The sequence below is a fragment of the Emydura macquarii genome, unplaced genomic scaffold, assembly GCF_026122565.2.
Source record: "Emydura macquarii macquarii isolate MOO-44397 ecotype Brisbane River unplaced genomic scaffold, CSIRO-AGI_Emac_v2 contig_2676, whole genome shotgun sequence".
Taxonomy (NCBI): Eukaryota; Metazoa; Chordata; order Testudines; family Chelidae; genus Emydura; species Emydura macquarii.
In genome coordinates, this window is record NW_027132813.1 from 12,268,971 (window position 1) to 12,288,283 (window position 19,313).

Here is a 19,313-nt window from a genome sequence, read left to right on the forward strand (position 1 = left end):
ATGATCCAGTGGATATAGCGTACTTGGACTTACGAAAAGCATTTGACAAGGTCCCAAACCAAAGGCTCTTAAGCAAAGTAAGCAGTCATGGGATAAGAGGGAAGATCTTCTCATGGATCAGTAACTGGTTGAAAGATAGGAAACAAAGGGTAGGAATAAATAATTTTCACAATGGAAAGACGTAAATAGCAGGCATATCCCAAAGATCTGTCCTGGAACCAGTGCCATTTACTTTACCCATAATGATCTGGATTGGAAGAAAGTGAACAGCAAAGTGACAAAATCTGCAGATGATACAAAATTCCTCAGTTAAGACCAAAGCTGCCTGAGAAGAGTTACAAAGGGATCTCACAAAACTGGGTAACTGAGCAACAAAATGGCAGGAAAATAAAACATGGCTGCTCAAACCACAGAGTAAGTCTCTGCACCTCAGCCTCCCACCCATCACTAAAGCTTTCTCCTTCACTCTCACAAATATTGTGCGAAATACAACATGGTGCTATAACTACTGATGATTTTTTCTGCTGCTTCCAACTTATTCAATAAATAACGCCTTTCAAATGGTCAAATGCACGCCAGTCATTCTGCACTGAGGCAGTAGTTAAACAGTTCCTTTCTGCTGTCCAAAGCAGCCTGTGAATGGCTTCATTAACCAGGGAAGCAGAGGGTAAGTCGGTCACCCAAGATAACCAGATGAATGTCCACACCATTAAGGTCCATAGTGTTCCCAGGGCCAAACAATTCTTTCTCCATTAATTTAAACAGAGCAGAGTTCCGAAAGACCCAAGCATCATAGACCTAGCATTTATGTCTGTAAAACTGCCACAGTGATCTGCAAACCCTTGGAGAAATAACCCTTTTGTTTATGAATTCTGAGTCCTGATGAGGATGGAGGGAAGAAATAATAGACACAAGGGTCCCATCAACTGTCCCAATACAGTACAGGAATAATTCCATGCATGCAAAACCACCAATAACCTCCTGAGCATTACCAAGCTTTGTAACTTGGTGCAACAGTACCTTTTCCATGGCATCACACACCTGCATTACAATGACCCCAACAGTCAATCTCCCCATGCCAAATTGGTTTGATATAGACAGGCTGCATTTGGGGGTGACCAACTTCCAGATGGTTTTTGCAACCTGCTTGGCCATGGGGATAGTCACAGCCTGTTGGTACACTACTGCTGTAGCTCCAGGCTTAGTTCAGAACATATTTCTAGAAAGGTTGACTTCTTCATCCTGAAATTCTCCTGTCCCTGCTGGTGTCCCAGGTCTGCAAAACTATCCTTCCCTCCAATCCATGCTGAATTCCCACACCCAGAAACAGCATTGTATGCTGTGAAGCTGCTCCAGGAACCAGTCTTCTATCATCAGTTGCTCAGTGCCTTCCTCTTCTTCCTTATTCACATCCCAGTTCCATTGCTGTTGAAGACCCTCCTGCTGCTGCTACCACACCATCTGCTTGGTGGTGTGGTTGGTGAAGTCCAAGGTCCACTGCATCTGACTTTGAGTACTGAAATAAAGCCAAAGCAGCCTCTGCATATTCGAAGTTGTCAGCATAGCGGTGCTGAGAATTGTTTGGTCCATTCTGGCCAAGAGTAATTAAAAAATGGAGCTAGCCTGCCCAGGAAGGAAGTTCAAGATGGAGACAAATGAATCATGGGATTTTTAAAAAATTTGAACTCGCCTGGCTTCTACTATGTGTTCCACAATGCACAGCAAAAAAAATCCCAGAATGCACACTGCTCAGCAGCAAAGCAAAGGAGAATGGGATACCTTCCAAGAACGTCATGCCCTCAGTTTGCACCAAATCGCCACCACGCGTACACATTGACAGAGGGCACACCTTCCCATGTGCATGTTATCACTGCAGCTTGTGTACTATGTGTTATCTGACACGAAGAAAAAAAGTTAGATTAAATCCCTTGTGCAGACAAGCCCACTATTTAACTCATTCCCTCTCAACAGAAAACCACTATCAAAAAAGGAAAATAAAACATCAGCATGATGTTTGCAAATCACCAGTGTACACTCTGCTTGTGTACTAAACCCTTTCTCACCACAAACCTTTTTGGTCTGATCTAGTTAGATTGTATGCTCTTCAAGACAGAGACTGTCTTACTTTATAGCTGTATGGTACATAGCACAATGGGACACTGATCTCAGTAGGGGGCCTTAACTGGTGCCGTAATACAAAAAATACATCATCATCAGGTAAGTGAAGTGCTTACAGGATTCAAAGGGTTCACGTTCCTCAACCTCTTTGGCATTGTGTCATATTTTAGCATTCATAACTTTTAAATGGTTTGGCCAAATGCCTTCAAAACTTCCATAAAATATTTGTGTAACCTGAAAATAATCCAAAAATTATTTTTCCTATACAAAGTTAAATAAGAAGATAGAGGGTGAAGGGTTGTGATGATGTCATTAGTTTGGGACCTGTTACAGTTAAGATGATAGGAAGAGATCTAGCAGATGGGCAGAGATGTGCAATTAGACAGCAGGAGTGTTGACAGCACTGAACAGAACAGGACAGTCAGTTTCCAGATACTGAAAAGTAAGTTATAATTCTAAGACCTTGTCTACACTCAAAAAATAAGTCGACATAACATAGGTCGACTTATAACAATCACAATATTACTGCAGTGGCTGACATCCACACTATCCTCCTTAGGTCAGTGGAGTGTGTCCTCACCAGGACCCTAAGAGGGGTAGTGTGGGGAGCTGCGAGACTGAGCCCCACAGGCTGGCTCCCTCCCCCTTTCCTGCTAGGAGCCAGCCCTGGGCTTCTCTCATCCTCTTTCCCCACCAGGAAGCAGCCCAGGGCTTTCCACCCCTAGGGATTGGGGTCCAGCTGCCCTGGCTTCTTGCCCTGCCACCTGCCTGGCTCCTCACTGGGAGCAGGCCAGGCAGCCTTGTCAATTTCATGGCTCAGTCCAAGGCTTCTCCCTTCCTTCCTGGGCCCATGGTTTCACCTGTCCTGGCTGCGAGCTGGGAGACGGGGTCCAGATGCCCTGGCGCTTTTCGCATATCCCGCCTGCAAGCCAGACTTCAGCTGACCCGAGCTTTTCACCCATTGCAGCTGTGAGCCAGGAGCTGGGGTCCAGCCTCCCCAAGGCTTTTCACCCTGCTCCCAGAAGGAAGACATGGTCCAGCTGCCTCGGGGCAGGGGACACAATGTCCACATTGACACTGCGTTGCCCTATCTATGCTGACATAAGCCCTACACTTCTTGTTGAGGTGGTTTTATGTCGGCATAGCAGGGCAGTTACATCTGTGGGAGGAGCCTTTCAGTGTGTAGATGTCAGCTTTTGTTGACAAAACAGTGGAGTTTTATGGATAAAACTCTCTGGTCTAGTAGACCAGCCCTAAGGATTCAGCACTTTGCACTTACTAAAGGTTTCCATCTCTCCCATCAGTGACTAATTTGATGCTAGAATCATTGCAAAGATGGAAATATTACTTTGCCTACAGTGAGTTTTCCTACAGCAGTGACAGCACATATTAAAATGTCAGAGACCTCTCTGCTGTCTTCCTTAGCTAGAATTTAAAGCTATTTGGGAAGAGGGGTTACAAAAGGAAGAGAAGACTAAAAAGCAAATGGATGGAAAATCTGATCAATGGGATTATATCACAGAAAATCTGTCTCAGAAGTACTCCTAAATCCATGATAAACCCAAATACCCTACTATTATTACTGGTGTTGAAACAGGGGAGAAAGGGAGGAGAGAGAACTGTGCCTAAAAACCAAAGGAGGAGCACTGATAAGCCCAAAACCACCCCGGGTTCCTACCTGAAGAGGCCCTTGCATCCACACTTGAAACAACCAAGACACAGACTCCAGCACACACAGTGAAGGAGCCAGGAAGTCAACAAAGCACAACATATGCCGGTTTCAAACCATATCCACACTCCTTGCTTACAAGAAACACCTGGGTTGTTACCCCCACCCCACCCTAGTTACTAACCCAGGCACAGCGCCAGGGAAGACGCTTTCAAAGCCATCTGGGCCGAACTCGCGGTCACGGCGCGGGGTGACCAGTCACGGCACAGTCGCCCTCAGCTGGGCATGCAGCTAAGGTGACCAACTAGCGAGTGTGACAAATCGGGACATGGGGTGGGGGCAATAGGTGCTTATATAAAACAAAGCCCCAAATATCGGGACTGTCCCTATAAAATCAGGACATCGGGTCACCCTGCACGCAGCCCCCTCCCGTCCTGACACAGAGCAGCGCCGGTACCTGAGCCGGGCAGCGAGTCACACGCACGCGGCGGAATAAAACCCTCCGTGCCCCCGAGGCAGGAACCGGCCCCCGCCGGCGTGTGGCGACCGTGGGGGCAGCTCGGCGCGGCCTGCGCCAGGCAGGGCAGGGCAGGGCAGGGCTCGGCTCAGGGCCAGCCCGCCCCAGACCCGCCACCGCCTGCGCCTGCCCGAAGGGCCCCGCAACGGGGCAGCTCGGCGCGGGCAGTCCCGGCCCTACCACACCGGGGGCGCCCCCAGGATAGTAGCACGGGGGTGACCCCCCCCCCAGCCAGGCAATGCAGACGGGGGGGGGTGTCTAGCTCCCAGCCCTGCAGGGGGCGGAGCGGGCCCGGTGGGGGGAGGGGATTACGCGGCGGGTGCCGGGTGCGGGGCGTACCTGGCCTCTGCCCGGTGCGGGGCCCTCCGGGGCGGGGTCCTCCTTCTCCGCTCTCGCTCGCTCTCGCCCCCGCCCCGCTCCGTTGTTGTCTCCGGGCAGCCGGCAGGAAGCGCGTGAGCGGCCCCGCTAGCGTCCCCAGCGCCGCAGTTACCATGGATAGGACGGGAGCCGGGACGGGCGCCCTGGCTCTCCGGAAGTCACTGCCGGGAAGGGGCCGCGGTGCGGGCCGAGCCGCCATCTTGAGTGTGGCGCGCCTGTGGCTGCCCCTGGGCTCTGAAAGGGCCTCGCCTAGAGCGTGAAGGGATTTAAGGGCGCAGCCCAGCCGGCACCGTCCTCCTGCTACTGCGCTGGGGGAAGAGACCCCCCGAGCAGCCCCAGGGGCCCCAGCAACGCCTGCACTGACTCTCGGGTAGGGGGGATCTCAGACCCTCGCCTCTAGGCGCTCCTGCCGGCAGGCCCCTCGCGGGGAGCAAAGGTGACGATGGAGACTGTAGCTGGCCAGTGCTAGTAATAGCACAGGGGAGGGCACAAGCCAGAGAGAGAGAGCAGTGCTGTTAAACTGCTTGAGCCAGAGCCCTTACAGACCGGCTCTGCTCACCCCTCGAGTCACCCTCCCCATCTGTGAGAATAGCTGATCTAATACCTGTGGTCCTAACAGCATCCCACTGCAAGTGGCTCACTAGTAGCTGGTAGTGAGTTTCCATGGGCCTAACAGGTCCGTGTACTCCACATGATTAATGTCAAACTACTGGCCCACCTAAGGCCCTCTTGGGAAACTGATAACACACTGAATTAATATTTTGTGTGGTCTATGTACAGTAAGTACCCAAGGGACCCTACACATATGAAGGAAATGTGGTACTAAAATGTGTTCCCCAGACAAGTCTGGGGAGTGGGTAAACAGGTTTCTCCCAGAGAAAGGATAAGCAAGTACTTACAGCAGTCAGGTGTCTATTGAACTCAATTAGCACTCACATCAAGCAGTAATTCATTTAAATCAGAGCAGGCAGGAACAAATCACTTTGCAATTTAACAAATGCTAAGCAGGGGAGAAGCCACCACTGCCACAGAATTTTTTCTATCCCCAGGCACTAGGTCATCTTCTTCATAGTTTGAATGAATGTTCTTTGGAGGCAACCTTCACCAGAATCCATTTAAAAGTTTAATTTGACTAGAAAAGAAAAAGGAAAAGAACCCCATGTTATCTTTTCAGCTAACCTGACAACAAAAGTGAGTGCTTAATCTTTGCTTTGGACAGAGATCCTGACCAGGGGGGCAGTCAGCTATCTTGCTGGAAGAAGTTTATGGTAAGACTCTTATCCAATACCTAGAAAACAGCTTGTTAAAGTTTTAGCATCAGAAAATGTTTGGAACTCTTTTTAACTTTAGGCCTTATACTTGGTATCACTTAAAATCCTGTCTCCTTTTGTTATTGAGCTTGTTACTTTTTATCTAAACCAACCCTGTGCTATGTTTGAATTGTAGTAATTAATTTCATTTTAAATGATAAGCTGTGCATTTTGTCTCTTGAAGAGCAAGCAAATCATCTTATTCCCCTGAACGGTCCAGCAAAGGGCTGGAAATGGCAGACCACCCAGTTTTGGGAAGATGAGAGACTGGGACATGTAGTCCTCTTACCAGGTGTAACCAAAGCTGGTTAATGTTAGAGCATGGCTTAGGGTGTAACAAGGAGGCTACCTGAGCCAAGGACAGCAGGATAATCCATTGGTTAGAAGAGATGAGGAATCCAGTTTCTTGAGTTAATTTACTTTGATCATAGGGAATTCAATTGAAGTTTATGCTTCAATTTCCCCTTGTCAAATAGGGCTTCAAATCATGTGAGGATTAATACATTCAACAAGCAGGTTTGCAAGTCATTTTGAGATCCTTCAATGAAGGGTGCTACATATAAATACAGAGTAGCAGTGTTAGTGATCAGGCCCCGTTTCCCAGCCACTATCTCCTGACTTGGGGATCACCTTATAGGCAGCCTGCCTCAGCTCTCTTATCTCTCCCCCAGGGACTTCTTAAATTCCACATACTCTTTTTATTCAGTCATAACATCCCTTCTTCGGGTTTGGGTTTATTCAAATAAAATAAACTCAAAGTGCTGAAACACAATCCATTCATTTTACCTTCTTCCCCACTCCCCAGCCTTTCCCACCCATAACCGCAGGCCACATCCCAGGACTCTCTGCTGGAACCTGCTCATACCTACTAGCAGTTTCTGATCACTGTACCCCAGGCCTTTTCTGCTTGAGTAGGTCACTTCCAGGCCATACCTGGCTAGAGTTCAGCCTTCTTACTGTCTGACCTAAACCCACTCAGGATTTCCTAGTGGTACCTCCTACACGTGGGGATCTTTGCTGCAGGTGTCTTTTTCTGTCACTGTAATTTCCTGCTGATCTATATAGGGAACCACTTGTCCAACCCAGGTGTGCCTGTTAAGTAATCAGGGTTGGCTAGCCCCAGTACCTCCGGCCTTTAAGAGTCAAGTGACCCTATTAGTGTTGTTCAGTGGTATTGTTGGCTTTACTGATGTTTTTTCTCTTCTTAGCACTCACTGATATTACACTGGTCAGTTATTTCAAGACTGCCCATACCTGAGATAAATCAGTCTGGGTAACAAGTTTTCCATATAGCTCTCTCACTTATTGTGAAGACAGCAAGTAGCCCTGGATGTTGCCATGTTAAATTACAAACAGCAGTTGACTTTGAGGGGCATTTTAAATGTAAACAGTGAAATGGGAAGAGGAGTATGGGGCGGGGCTCTGTTCTGTAACAGCTTTCTGAGACTAGTAATCAGGTTGTTCTTTCAGCTGGACGGCATCCCAGCAACACTGGGAATGACAGCAACATTTACAGAAGTAGTAGTAAGTAGGATACCTAGCAGCACAGTTTTAGACTTTTCTTTTTACATGTTTCATGGATCTAAACTGGCGATTTGTGTGCTTAAATGGTTGAACAAACCAGAAGTAACAATTGCTATAATTTTCTAATAGAAACATAAGTGCAATGCAGTCCAAACTATATCTTGCGAAAAGTAAGGAATGCAGGACATGAGTTGTATGTTGAGCACGTAATTGATGTTTTCAATCATTTAATCTTAGGAGCAATTGCTGTAACCAGATACCACAATTCAGTTAGTTATTGGTTGTATTTATATAATTATCTGACAGCTATAGAAAGATCTGGAAAAAGGTTTGCAGATTCTTGACTGAAAGTTTGAAACGAGTTGAATTTTCCTGGGCCAAGAGGCCAGTGTAAATCCAAAAATATTGTCAATTTGTATTTTGAGATGCTGGACAGAGAGAGATATTGTTTTCTTTAACTCTAAAGAAAAGTATTTCTGAGATACATGTTAGCGATAAACATTTATAGCTGTGTGTGGAATTAAAGGGGGAGGATCTACAGTCACAAACAAGTTATACCACATCTGGTATTAAAATTGCTGTTTTCAGTTTAAAAGTATTTTAAGAGTGCAGCTATGTTTTGAAAAGAAAATATCTCGGTGGAGGTGGGCTCTGCACTGGGAACAGCAGGGAGCTGTACAGTTAGAATAGTAGTTGCAAGGATGGTGGGTAGGGAGAGAGAAATATGCTGGCCTCCCCATTACCACTCCACCAACAACTATGCTGGAATGGTTCGTGGCCTCAATTGTCTAACACATGGGGCAGGAGCTACTCCATCCTGGGAGGCTGGGGAAATGGCAGGGAGAGAGAGAGCCATAGTGAGCTCCCCCCAGTCACCTCTCTTGAGCCCGGTACATGGCCCCAGCAGCCCATCCACCCAGTTGGAAGGGGAAAGAAAGAGATATGGACTATCCACCATGGACCCAGTACACAGCTCTAGGGGATTCCATCTCTGGGCTAATAGCCTTCTTTTGCTGCCTGCTAATGTTGTTAGTTCTGTAGGTCAACTTGTTCTGCAGTGCTGGAGATTCAGTGTGCATGATGTGGAGGTTGTTTCTTTGCACAGAATAAGTTGTTTTAAAATATTTTCCTTTTTTAAATTCAAAAAATAAAAAATCACACACAAACTTCACTAAAAAAATTATTTAAATTGCAAAGTTACACTAAAAACGTTAAGCAATGCTAGATTTGCGGTTGTCTGTGCAACCGTTCAGACTCCTTGTACATATGCCTTATGACACAGTCTTTAATTAAATGGTCACATATTGTTTTTGCACAGGAGCCTCCTTCAGTCAGTACACGCAATGGCCACACGAGAGCAGAACTAAGGTTGCACTGACATCTGTAAATTTGAGTACGTTTCCCAGAGCTGTAGAAGAGCTCTGAGTAAGCTCAAAAGCTTCTCTCTCGCCAGTAGAAATTGGTCCAATAAAAGATATTACCTCACCCACCTTCTCTCTCTAATATCCATAAATCTGGCTTTTCCAAAGTAAGTGCTTGACTTTATAATTGAAATAAAGTTATTTTGACAATTTTTATCTGTTATCTATTCATAGACTGTATGCGGTATTGTTGTAGCCAAGTCAGTCCTAAGATATTAGACAAGGTGGGGGAGGTCTTTTGTTGGACCAACTTCTGTTGGTGAGAGAGACAAGCTTTTGAGATACACAGGGCTCTTCTTCAGGGGTCTGGAAAAGGTACTGAGTGTCACAGCTAAATACAAGAGTTCTGTGACACTTTAAAGACTAACAAATTTAATATTTGTAGGCATAAGCTTTCGAGAGACTTCTGTATTACTGCATCTGAAGAAGAGAGCTAAAGTCTCTCGAAAGCTTATGCCTACAAATATTAAATTTGTTAGTCTTTAAAGTGCCACAGAACTCTCGTTGTTTTTGCTGTATACAGACTAACACGGCTACCCCTCTGGAACTAAGCTAAATACAAGAAAGAACAGATAGTTTAGCATTAGTAGTTAGCATATGTTCTAAGGGACATTCCAGGTGAAGTGGCCCATTAACACCCCTGTAGTCATCTGTTAAAGGGTCACTTCACCTTGAATGGTCCCTTAGAATATGTGCTAACTACTCATGCTGAACAATCTGTTCCATTTTGTATTTAGCTGTGACACTCTTGGCACCGTCTCCTACACTAGAGAGTTATTTACAGCAGCATAGCTGCACTGATGCTGTAAGCGCTCTCTGTAGCCACTTGAAACTGATAAGAGAAAGCTGTCCCATTGGCTTAACTACTCCAGCCCCTACAAGCAGCAGTAGCTATGTCGGCGGGAGAAGCTCTACCGCCAACATAGCGCCGTCCACCCTGGCGCTTATGTCAGTGTAATTTATGTCACTTGGAGTTATTCATACCTCTCAGTGATATAAATTATGCTGACATAAACTGTAGTGTAGACATAGCCTCAGTATCTTTCCCAGACCTGAAGAAGAACTCTGTGTAGCTCGAAAGCTTGTCTCTTTCACCAAAAGAAGTTGGTCCAATAAAGATATTAACTCACCTGCCTTGTCTCTTATATTCATAGCATTTAAGGCCAGAAGGGATCATCAGATCATCTAGACGAGTGGTTCCCAACCTTTTCTCTGACGTGGCACACCTTGATACCTTTAATTATTTTGAGCACACCACCATATAGTTTCCAAATGAACTCATGAATATTCATGAGCCAATCCAGAACTCTTCAAGTAGTTTTTCAAAAAATTCCGTAGCACATCTGCCTAGGCCTGACGTCACCCCAGTGTACTATGGCATACTGGATTGGAGACACTAATCTAGACTAACCTCCTGAATATAACAGGCTATTCAATTTCACTCAGTTGCATCTGTTTTTCCCCCTCCTATAGCAAAGGAGCCTAGTTGCAGGTACCCTCACAGCACAGGGTGGAGGTTGGTTCTGGTCCACAAACAAGAAACAACATGACAGTCTGAGGTGGAAACTGCTACTCCGACCCCAGTGAGATTTGAACTTGAAACCGTTGGTGTAAGAAACTAATGTGCTAACCCCTGAACTACAGGGCCAAGTCTCAGTTGTACATGTTGTTGAGCCCAGTAAATTATGTTTGACATATAAGTTAAGTTAAATAGGACTTTGAATACATCCTGGAGGTAGAATTGCTGCAGAAGATGGTGACATTTTAGTACAGTCATGTTTTGGAGTAGAAATACACTTGAAGAGTGTGCAGGTAAATTAGAAAAAGCTATTAATTCAATTAATTTGATGTGAAACAGCAAGAGCCAGATGGATAAGGAGAATTCCAGTTCTATCTGGTTCTAGAGAAATTTTGCCCACCAAAGTGCCTCAGTAGGATAACTAGTTACATCATGAGAACAAAGTTTCTGGTTAATTATAGCCAGAGGGTGGGCTGCTCTTACTCTCATATTAGATTTTCCTAGATGTCTCCAGCTTTTCTTACAGATTGGAGTCTCTCTGTTTTCCCCTCCTTATTCCAGTCATTTTAATAGATTATGTAATTCTCATTGCCCTTTCACTAAATTCACTGAAGTGTATCTAGGGTCTATAACTTGGGCTTCAATGTCTTTCTTTTGTTAACCCATTGTGGCATAACATCACATTTTTGGAAATCTAAATTGGTCTGTTAAGAAATATCTATCTCCTGTCATACAGTGCCATCTAGTGATTAGATGTAGAAATGGAGATAAGTATATTGTAACTAATGGAGTATCTTGTGAGTTAAATAAATAATTTCAGGATAAATAAGTAGCATTTTGGAAATTGAGTTTTACTAATTAAGTCATTGTAAATTAATAGCATTTTGGCAGATGTAAAAATATTATGCTTGTGCATATATTACTTGTGTGACGTTCCCCTGGTGCAAACTGGACTGGATTGTTGTGTCACCTCAATCCCCCACTCCTGGAGCCCGTCTTACTCTGCTCTGCTGTGAGAACCCCCACTCCTGGGCTGTTCATGCACATCCTCCAGCATGTAAGCAGCTCTCAACTAAGTGAGTGAATGCTTAGCCAGCCATTCTTTGGATTATACAAGAGAAAGACACCAGCAATACCCCCAGTCCTGGATACAACCCTAGGAACCTCAGTCTTACAATGTTCAAGTTATGCCCACTGAACAACGTAAGATCATATAAGTTGGGCAATTTAACAAAGAAATTGATATGCACCAGCCTCCAACACACTTCAAACCAAGTGCACTGCTTTAGGTAGAGGAAACAAACAAATTTATTAACTACAGAAGGATTTTAAGTGATTATAAGTCAAAGCAGAACAAGTCAGATTTGGTCAAGAGAAATAAAAGTAAAAGGCATTCTAAGCTAAGCTTAACACTTTCAGCAACCTTACAAACTGAGGTGATTCTCACCACAGGCTGGCAGGTTTCCCTTCAGCCAGGCTCTCCCCTTTGGTCAGCTCTTCAGTTGCTTGGTGGTGTTTGTAGAAGGAGGTGGCATGGAAGAGAGAGCATTGCAAATGTCTCCCCTTTTTATAATGTTCCTTCTCCCTCTGGGGCTTTGCCCCCGGTTCCCCCAGATCAGGTGACAAATAATGTCTTTATATGGACATATCCATGTCCTGAGTCAGTGAGCATTACCTCCTTAGGATTCCAAGCTGACCAAGGGAAGGGAGGTGACTCACTCGAGAGTTCAACTGATCCTTCCTTGATTCCCAGGCCAATCCTCTTTTCCTGGAAGGCTGAGTTGGGTTTGTCCTATACATGCCTTGAGGTGTGAACTGCCCTTCTGCTCCTGGAGAGTTTTGGCTGGACACATTTCCAACTATGAGGACACATCTTTGGGAATGTTACATAGTGAAGTGTCATAACCATACACACGAAATTGCAACAAACATATTACTATAACAATAATGATCAGTACTTCTTGAGCATACCAAAGACATCTTATATGATCTACTTTGCATTAAACAATACACAATTATACTGTAAGGGTGAACATAGGGGTGCAAGGCGTCACAACTTATAAGGAGGTCATCAATGGTTAGTAACATTTAATTATTTATATTTTTATGACATTGCCATTAAGCACTTTATTTTAAATCAATTATACTCATATATCAAATGTGTACCTCAATAATTTGCTTCTGGCTTCACCATTATCAGCAGGTAAGCAACTTTTTCCATAGCAGTGGCAACAATCACAAAAGAAACTCACCACATCTAGCCTATCACCGAACTTCTCCTTGAATTCCCTTTAAAAAGGGGGGTTACGGGGGTGTCATCAAGATCAAAGGCCCAGTCCAAGGCTTTATTGCACATCTAGACTCTAAACTAGTCTAGAAGAAGTTGATTATAAAAGTTAATGTCTTCATAAGGATCTAATTTAATCAGGCCATGCTTTGCCAATCCCTCCTTCTGCACTACCTTCATCATTGTGCCACACCCAAGGCTGCCCTTTTGTACCTGGAACTCCCTTTCTACCCTGATACAAAAGGTTACCACTCTCTCTCTATTAAAATCCTTCCATAAAATACAATTCTTTCTCCATTCTCACCCAGTGTTAGCACTTGTACATGCTGCAACACACACAATACTTTTTATTTTCTAATTAAACACTCAGATAAAATTTCCAATGGTCATCTAAGGGAATTTGTATCTATATTGTTCTGCTTATCCATTTAGATGCTGTATAGGTAGGGACTGGGTTGTCCTCTGTGGCTTTTATGGCAGCACACATGCAATGAGAATTTAACAAATAATAATAATATGTATTTAAAAGGACATTATCCAGTACTTTATGGTTGCATTCAGCATTACTCAATGGGAAAATATGCTCCCCTTTAATCCCAAAGCTGTTTCTGCCCTTTTCCCCCTTCTTTCCTCTCCATGTTCCTTTGTTTCTCTCTGCACCTGATCTGAGGTTATGTCTACACTTAAATCGCAACAGTGGCACAGCTGCAGTGCAGCAATTGTGCTGCTGTAGTGCTTCAGTGTAGCCCCTCACTGCAGAGATGCGAGAGATTCTCCCATCACTGTAGTTAATCCACTTCCGCGCAAGGCAGTAGCTAGCAGAAGAATTCTCCCATCAACCTAGCACTGTCTACACTGGGGGTTAGGCTGGCTTAACTAGGTCAATCAGGATATGGTTTTGTCAGACCACGGAACGACATAACTGGGTATACTTAATTGTTTAGTGTAGACTAGGCCTTAGTTCTTTTCTCTCCATTTCCTTCCCTGCAGCAACTCCTATTCTCATTCCCATTCCATTCACTAAATGATCAGCAATGAAATAGTTCATGCTTACATTAAAGCAGTGGTTCTCAAACTTTTTGTATGGGTGATCCCTTTTACACAGCAAGTCCCTGAGTATGACCCTCCCCTGCAAATTAAAAAATACAGTTTTTTATATTTAACACTATTTTAAATGCTAAATTTATAACCCTATTACTTAAAATGAATTTGCCTTTTCTCACCATTTTTAAATTAAGACTAAAACATATTTTTGAGTTGTTATAAACAGAAAAGTTATTTTTTTTAAATAGTTACTGTTTAATACTAGGTGGTGCAAAGAAGCTTTGTCAATATAACTTCTCACTGCAGACTTAGTCCCCATTGTCACCCTTATTTCTGTGCTGCTGCTGCTGGCAGCAGCACTGCTGGGTGGCTTGCAACCCACATATCATAATTCTGTGACCCCCTGAGGGGTCATAACCTCCCAGTTTGAGAAATCCTGCATTAGTGTGTGTGCACAATTAGATCATCTCAACTCAAAAATGTTTTTACTTTATAAGGAAAAAAAACAAAAAACAAAATAGAGCTCACTAATGGCTGCTGGCCCCCTGCCTAGCCATGGAGGAAAAAGTCATTATTTGAATTACCCTAGTTAAAAAGAATAGAAGACAAAGTGCTCAGCTACTTTCATTCCAGTGGGGATTTAATTTAATTAGTCTAATTTCAGATCACACTTCTGGCAGCTGTGTTTATTGCACATTCTTTGAAGCCAGAAATTAGCATGCATTGAAGTTACCATCAAAGCTCATTTATTCATATGTCTACATCCTGCCAGCCTGTAGCAGCCTGGGCTTCTGTGTTTATTTAGCACTTTATTAAAGGTACAGTAAATAAGATTTCAGAATATATACTGGGTTTATCGCAGTATTTAGTGTGGACTTGTTAGCATCAGATTAGAGCCTTCACTGGAAATTTGATCAGAGAAATTCTGTTCACTTTAGTAGGTGGTGGTATTTTAATATGGTGGTAGATTGGCAACAAGAATATGCTCTGGCCAGATCTTGATAACAATGTTCGCGCTCTCTCTCTCTCTCTCATCCCTTCCCCCCCCCAAAAAATCTGCTCTTTCATTAAGAATAAAAGCTCTAGTTGACCTTTTACTCCTAAAGTTACTGAAAACTTTATGAAACTGTATATTTATCAGGTTGTTGGTCTTTTTAACTTCTTACAGGTTTAGGAGGGAGATGTGCTCAGTAGTGGACTCAGCAGTCCCTTCCATAGCTGCTTGGTCTATGTCAGCACTTACAGAGGAACTATCTGCTGAAATAAGGCAATGTGACAGACAAGAAATTTGATACATTAATTTATGAATATTGATATGGAATAATGGTTTGAATATTGTAAATGACTTAGTCAGTGAGAGAAATTATATAACTATGGCGGGTTATTACCTGTATGACTGTATGGATCTAACTTAATAGGAGGCAGTAGGAAAAACAAACGAGAAAGGAACACCATATATCTAGGTAAGGATATCTCCGCACACATTTTAAAGACTTTGTGACAAACTGTCAGCTTCAAGGTTGCTGTCTCCATCAAGTTACAAGTCTTGTTTTGCCAAAGCTAGAAGCCTGAAAATCAAATGAACACTAAAGAGTTAAAAAGCATTTTTCAAGAGGAGAAAGGATTTGTCAGCAGCTGTTTAGAGAGACCGGTAGAGAGAGACACACACTGCAGAGGGAGCCTAAAGATGTGTTCCTTACCAGATCCAGGGAATGGTAAGATTTAGGGAAAAGCCAGAAATGCATTCAGTATATTTGTTGTTTTAAGACCCATTTTCTCTTAAATGCTTTTGTTCTAATTTAATAATGCTTTGCTTTAAGGAGGTTGTCTAGTCACTGCTGTCATTGCCCTTGGAGAGAACAGAATTGCAGAGTCTGCGCATGGTGTAGATGAGTGTGTTGTCTACACTACCATGTTTGTCGGTATAACTTACGTGGCTCAGGGTTATGGGAAAAAAACACGCCCCCTGAGTGACAAAAGTGACACTGACAGAAGCGCCAGTGTGGACAGTGCTATGTCAGTGGGAGAGCTTCTCCCTCTGACATAGCTACCACGCTTGTGGAAGTGGTTTTATTATGCTGAGGGGAGAGCTCTCTCCAGTTGGCATAAAGCAACTACAGGAAAGACCTTACAGCAGCACAGCTGTATCGGTACAGCTATGACGCTGTAAGTTCTCTGGTGTAGACATGGCCTAAGTCAGACCTGCTGAGGTCTGGTTAGAACCTAGGGACTGCAGCCAAGGCCCAGTCTGGGAGTGGGAGAATAGAATGACCCTACCCAAAGCCAGGTGACCGCTGGAGACCTAAGAACATGAAGGGGATGCATTTTACAAGACTAGGAGTCGGGTGCAGTTTGCTGGGAACTGTGACAGGCAGCATAAACTGGACTAGGCTAGGAGGATTAGGGAAAAATACAGCATTCTGTCTGCTGTATACAGTAATCTTTACTGAGGCAATAAAGAACTCCCCCATAGCTTCATTACAGGGGAGCCCTGTTTCTTCTTTACACAAGAGATGCGCCAGGCCTAGATAGGAACACAGAATCCAATTCTCCTTGGATTGGGGAAGTCCCAGTTTGGGTCTACATCTGAAAATAACTGTTCTGGCCAGGAGTGGAGCTACTGGAGGAGTGAGGGGTGTCCAGTAACCCAATCCAAATATGTATCTATAGGGGTCAGGAGGGAATCACACCTTCCACATTATAAAATTTGTTGACATGTTAATTACTGCATTAATACTCAGAGAAATCCTCCAGAGGGAAACAAAATAAATTACAAATATTGTGCATTCCAGATTTTTGTATAGATTTATATTTGTTTTTTTGTAGAGACAAACAAGCATCAGGACCTTGTGTGTGTTTGTAGCCTGCTCCTCTCCACATAGTTGGCCCCTGTTGACATACAAACTTTCCAGTGGAGAGAGGGGGAAAGGAAAATGTTCTGTGTTATCAAGGGGCTTATAAAGAGGATGGGGGAAGGAGAAGAATTCAGAATTTTTTACAGATAAAGTCTGCATCTTGACCCACTAACCTCCTGTCTCACCACCCCTCCTCTCCTCCTTGTTTAACTTGCAACCCTGGATCAGCTCTTACTCTCTCTAACACGCTGCTGGGGATACACAGAACTGTGAGCCACTGTGTTGCCTGTCTGCCTCAGCAACAGAGAGTTTTGCTGGCGGTTAGACTGTGCGTGTCAGCTCCCTGCCACACTAGCCTATCTTCCTCACCAGCAAACTCCTTAAGGTTCTCCCAGCCCAGACCCTGCCAAGCAGGTAACAATCAGTGAACTCCAGCCCCCAAGCTCCTAAGAGAGGTTTCTGGCAGTGCATACCCCCTACCACTGTGCATTCACAGAAGGTATGAAGTTTGCTGCTCTGCTAGAGTCAGTACATCAGAGTTTATTAATGTAATTGAGGTAAATACCCCCTTCCCTTCAAACACAGCGGTTTATAGTAACAGTAAAACAAGTTTATTAACAGAAGAGCATGGATTAAGTGATACCAAGTAAAAGATAAAGGTAGAAATGGTTTCAAGCAAATAAAAGTAAACACACACATAGCAAGGGTACAGTTTTTTCTCAAGATGGGTTCTCTCACCCCAGTCGCCTTTCCAGCTTTTTACTGGTGTGGCTAATGGCCGGCTTCCCTCAGTGGGTCTCGCACCTTCTTGCTTGTAGTGGGCCAGGAAGTTGCCCGTCACCCCGTCTTCCCTGGGGGAGAGGGGTAGGGACCCGGGCCCACCCGCTCCTCTGGGTCCCAGCCCAGGGGCCCTATGAACCACAGCGGTATACTGCTGGCTCTGTATTGTTTGAGCTGCAGCCTCTTCCCCTGGGCTACTTTTCCCCCCTCAGTCTTTCCGGCCTCTCCGGCCCTATGTCCTTGCCGCCCCTTCCTGGGCTCAGTACCTCCTTTGGGGTTCTTCTGCTTTCCCCCACTTCGCTTCTCCAATCTGCTGCTACTTCGCTCCGCTCCACCCAGCACAACACCTCTGCTTCCTCCAACTTGTGCCCTGTGTGTTTGGGGCGGAGCCCTTTTATGGAGCACCTGGCTGCTCACTAATCAGCCTCAGCTGCTCCTAATTGCCCCCAGTGGCTCTGAGTTAGTCAGCAGGGAACAAATCCCGGAGCATTCTGGGGCTCCCGCTCGCCCACCCGTCCTAGTTTACAAATAGGAGCACTCTTCTACTGCCTTCACCATATCACACTGGCCAGAACCCATCACAGAGATCAAATCACTTGGTTTCTTTGTCTCCTTTAGGTGCAGGATCAAGATGGAGAGTCTCTCTGTTCCTTCTGTTCCCAAAGGGATTTCTTTGTTTTATAAGTCAGGAAGGCCTCCTGGGGACTCAGTTACCTGTATCTCTCTGGGGTGCAGGAGCCATGTTGATTCTCTCTCTCTCATGTTCAGGTCAAGATAACCCACACTGCTTTAGCTTGATAGCTAATACATAAAAACTGAGATATACCCACATTCATCTGACACACCTTTTATCACCTTTACTTAGGCTAGCCTGTCTTTGTCTTAAACATGTTCTAATAACTATTATGCAGAGGGAATTCTAACTTCATCCATAGTTTTGTAACCCTTTTGGGGTTTAGAGAGCATGACCCCTTTAAATCTTTGTCGTGAAGGGGGAAAGTGCTGTTTTGGAGAGGGAAGCACAGAGAGAGGGAGAACAACAGAGTGTGTGTCTGTAGCTCCAGACAGAAGGGCTACAGCAAGCCTGCAGACAACAATTCTGGGTCCTAGGGCAGAACATTAACTCTGTAGTTACTAGAATATTCACCAAAGTATTAAGATCATGGCAAGATACCACACACATTAATCAACTAGGCCTGGGCTGAAGTAGCTTTTGCTTTTACCACAAGAGGACTCATTACTTTAGCAACCTAAGATCTAGGAGCAGAACTGTGAAAACTAAAAATGCAAGAACATGATTGGTGCTAGGACAGTTTCTACAATCAGTGTGAACAAGGTGCTCCAAGCAGGGCCTTGTATTATAAATCCATTGGGGGTTATTGGTATGTGATCTTAATGTTTTACTGAGTTAGGCCACTGGTTTAAATGGCAGGAGATGAGGGGATAAAGAGTTTGAGTCTCAGATGCTGGGGTGCGGAGGAGCTATGGGAATATTGAAGAAACAGCATGCTCAGCAAGCTGGGGCAAAGGGGTGGAAATTTTAAACTATCCCCTCACAATCCTCTGAAGTGTTTGTTTGGGAAGGGTAAGGTATGCCAAAAATCATAAAACGGGCATATCACTTTCATTCTTCCTTTTATGACTCAGCCATTGCTTGCAGTAGCAATTTGTGACCAGTTCTTCAGGTTCTTCTTTCAGTTACTGGAGTTAGCTTTGCTTCCCCCACACTTCTACAAGTTTTTAGTTACAGTTTTAACTTGTGCACAGGAACTAAGAAGCAGGAAAGGAATATTGATTAACTCCCTCCCCAATACACACACTTTTATAGGAAATATCTACAACACACCAGTGTTGATTTGAAGTTTCAATTGACCCAGAGCAGTTGCTCAGA

The 19,313-nt window shown here is 44.4% G+C and overlaps 1 protein-coding gene across 7 annotated transcripts in view; it reads right to left on the reverse strand.

Annotated features, from left to right (window-relative positions):
- DISP1 (dispatched RND transporter family member 1) overlaps positions 1-7,098 on the reverse strand; it is a 149,566-nt gene extending 142,468 nt beyond the window's left edge. For 2 of the 7 annotated variants that reach the window (XM_067564898.1, XM_067564902.1), the window contains exon 1: positions 4,644-5,499. The gene's annotated coding sequence lies outside the window, so the exon portion shown is untranslated. Of the gene's footprint in view, positions 1-3,796; positions 3,836-4,643; positions 5,500-5,581; positions 5,815-6,341; positions 6,506-6,857 lie in introns of those variants that run through there. The other 5 variants (XM_067564900.1, XM_067564899.1, XM_067564897.1 and 2 more) reach the window with 5 other exon arrangements.
- Positions 7,099-19,313: the final 12,215 nt, after the last annotated feature.